This window comes from Triticum aestivum, chromosome 2A (genome assembly GCF_018294505.1).
Source record: "Triticum aestivum cultivar Chinese Spring chromosome 2A, IWGSC CS RefSeq v2.1, whole genome shotgun sequence".
NCBI lineage: Eukaryota > Viridiplantae > Streptophyta > Magnoliopsida > Poales > Poaceae > Triticum > Triticum aestivum.
Window position 1 is genome coordinate 742,180,325 of NC_057797.1, and position 4,083 is coordinate 742,184,407.

Below are 4,083 nucleotides of genomic sequence, written 5' to 3' on the forward strand. Positions count from 1 at the left end.
GGACACTTAATTATATATAATGCACGCAGATGAACCGACAATGGATGTACGGTGACAGACACACCCGCGAGTACATTAAGAGCGTGCATGAGTTTCTCGATGCGGCTGAGGCAAACAAGCAGAATGGTTTTATGTGTTGTCCATGCACTGAATGTGGGAATACGAGGTCTTACTCTAACCGGAAAATCCTTCACTCCCACCTGATTTACAAGGGTTTCATGCCACACTATAATGTTTGGACGAGGCACGGAGAAATAGGGGTTATGATGGAAGACGGCGAAGAAGAGTACGATGACAACTATGTGCCCCTGAATACGGTGATGCTGCAACGGGGGAGCTGGTGAAGATCAAGAGGAACCAAACGATGTGCCCAATGATGCTGCCACGGGTGAAGCTGCTGAAGATCAAGAGGAACCAGACGATGTGCCCGATGATGATGATCTCCGCCGGGTCATTGCCGATGCAAGGACGCAATGCATTAGTCAAAAGGAGAAGCTGTAGTTCGATCGCATGTTAGAGGATCACAAAAAGGGTTATACCCCAATTGCGAAGATGGCAACACAAAGCTCGGTACCGTACTGGAATTGCTGCAGTGGAAGGCAGAGAATGCTGTGGCTGACAAAGGATTTGAGAAGCTACTGAAAATATTGAAGAAGAAGCTTCCAAAGGATAACGAATTGCCCGATAGTACATACGCATCAAAGAAGGTCGTATGCCCTCTAGGATTGGAGGTGGAGAAGATACATGCATGCCCTAATGACTGCATCCTCTACCGCGGTGCATACAAGGATCTGAACGCATGCCCAGTATGCGATGCATTGCGGTATAAGATCAGACGAGATGACCCTGGTGATGTTGACGGCGAGCCCCTCAGGAAGAGGGTTCCTGTGAAGGTGATGTGGTATGCTCCTATAATACCATGGTTGAAACGTCTGTTCAGAAACGAAGAGCATGCCAAGTTGATGCGATGGCACAGTGAGAACCGAAAGAAAGATGGGAAGTTGAGAGCACACGCTGACGGGTCGCAGTGGAGAAAAATCGAGAGAAAGTACTGGGATGAGTTTGCAAAGGACCCAAGGAATGTATGGTTTGCTTTAAGCGCGGATGGCATTAATCCTTTCAGGGAGCAGAGCAGCAATCACAACACTTGGCCCGTGACTCTATGTATGTATAACCTTCCTTCTTGGATGTGCATGAAGCGGAAGTTCATTATGATGCCAGTTCTCATCCAAGGCCCTAAGCAACCCGGCAACGAAATTGATGTGTACCTAAGGCCATTAGTTGAAGAACTTTTACAGCTGTGGAATGGAAACGGTGTACGTACGTGGGATGAGCATAGACAAGAGGAATTTAACCTTAAGGCGTTGATGTTCGTGACCATCAACGATTGGCCCGCTCTCAGTAACCTTTCAGGACAGACAAACAAAGGATACCACGCATGCACGCATTATTTAGATGACACTGAAAGTATATACCTGGACAAATGCAGGAAGAATGTGTACCTGGGCCATCGTCGATTTCTTCCGACCAACCATCAATGTCGAAAGAAAGGCAAGCATTTCAAAGGCGAGGCAGATCACCGGAAGAAGCCCGCCATGCGCACCGGTGATCACGTGCTTGCTATGGTCAATGATTTACACTACGTAATCTTTGGAAAGGGTCTCGGTGGACTAGCTGTTCCGAATGACGCTGAGGGACACGCACCCATGTGGAAGAAGAAATCTATATTTTGGGACCTACCCTACTGGAAAGACCTAGAGGTCCGCTCCTCAATCGACATGATGCACGTGACGAAGAACCTTTGCGTGAACCTGCTAGGCTTCTTGGGCATGTATGGGAAGACAAAAGATACACCTGAGGCACGAGAGGACCTGCAACGTTTGCACGAAAAAGACGGCATGCCTCCGAAGCAGTATAAAGGTCCTGCCAGCTACGCTCTTACGAAAGAAGAGAAAGAAATCTTCTTTGAATGTCTGCTCAGTATGAAGGTCACGACTGGCTTCTCGTCGAATATAAAGGGAATACTAAATATGCCAGAGAAAAAGTTTCAGAACCTAAAGTCTCATGACTGCCACGTGATTATGGCGCAATTGCTTCCGGTTGCATTGAGGGGGCTTCTACCGGAAAACGTCCGATTAGCCATTGTGAAGCTATATGCATTCCTCAATGCAATCTCTCAAAAGGTGATCGATCCAGAAATCGTACCAAAGCTAAGGAGTGATGTGGCGCAATGTCTTGTCAGTTTCGAGCTGGTGTTCCCACCATCCTTCTTCAATATCATGACGCACGTCCTAGTTCATCTAGTCGACGAGATTGTCATCCTGGGGCCCGTATTTCTACACAATATGTTCCCCTTTGAGAGGTTCATGGGAGTCCTAAAGAAATATGTCCGTAACCGCGCTAGGCCAGAAGGAAGCATCTCCATGGGCCATCAAACAGAGGATGTTATCGGGTTTTGTGTTGACTTCATTCCTGGCCTTAACAAGATAGGTCTTCCTAAATCGCGGTATGAGGGGAGACTGACTGGAAAAGGCACTCTTGGAAGAGACTCAATAATATGCAGGGACGGATATTCTTGGTCTCAAGCACACTACACAGTTCTACAGAACTCTACCTTGGTGACCCCGTATGTCGATGAACACAAGAACAGTCTGCGCTCCAAACACCCGGAGCAATGCGACGACTGGATTACATGTGAACACATCAGGACTTTCAGCAGTTGGTTGGAAACATGTCTCAGAGGTGACAACACTGTTTGTGATGAGTTGTACTTGTTGTCCAGGGGACCATCTTTGACTGTATTGACTTACAAAGGATACGAAATAAATGGGAATACATTTTACACGATCGCCCAAGACCAAAAGAGCACCAACCAAAACAGCGGTGTCCGCTTTGATGCAGCAACCGAGAGCGGAAAGGACACATATTATGGTTACATAGTGGACATATGGGAACTTGACTACGGACCTAATTTTAAGGTCCCTTTGTTTAAGTGCAAATGGGTCAATCTGTTAGGCGGCGGGGTACAGGTAGACCCACAGTACGGAATGACAACAGTGGATCTGAAAAATCTTGGGTACACTGACGAACCGTTCGTCCTAGCCAATGATGTGGCACAGGTTATCTATGTGAAGGACATGTCTACCAAACCGAGAAAAAGAAAAGATAAGGAATCGAATACATCATACGATGAGCCAAAGCGCCACATAGTTCTTTCAGGAAAAGGGACATCCTGGGAGTGGACGGCAAGACAGACATGTCTAAAGATTATGAAAAGTTTTATGAAATTCCTCCCTTCAATGTCAAGGCTGACCCGAGCATCCTGATAAACAATGAAGATTATCCATGGTTATGGCACAATAAGCAAATGACACAAGCGAAGAAAAAGTGAAGACTTTCTCCCGCAATTATTATGATGATACCATGCCAAATTTCTAACAGACGAACATGCTACCATTGTCCGTTTTGTACATGCACATGCTATGTGGGTGAAATTATGATACCATCCCAACTTTCAACTTTTTCAGAGTTCATTTGAAATGCTTTCATGTCTTATTGTTCGAAACTTTGATACTTCGAAAGTGATTGTCCATTTTGTACACGAAGTGCATCAAGTTTTTGTCGTAACCCTCTCTACTTTTTGGAACATGCTATGTGGGTGAAATGATGATACCATGCCAACTTTCAACCTTTTCAGAGTTCATTTTGAAATGCTTTCCAATTTCAGAGTCATTTAGCTCAAAGAATGAATTAATAGCAAACAGAATGAACTACAAAATTTTTATGAAAATAAAAACAATCAATTAAAATATTATGTTATGATCAACTAAAATAAAACTATAATATTCTTCAATAGCAAAAAGAATATAATTTTTGTGACCTAAAATCAAACTATAAGTATTTAATTGTAAGTATACATAAAAAATAAATAGCAAAGAAGAAAAAAAATTCTATTTTTATAGTAAAGTTATTCATAAACTAGTGATTCACACAAATTTTTAAAAATTCAAATTTAAACTATTCAAAATTTAAAACTAATGGCACTAACAGAAAGTTTATAATTTTTGTGACCTAAAATCAAAA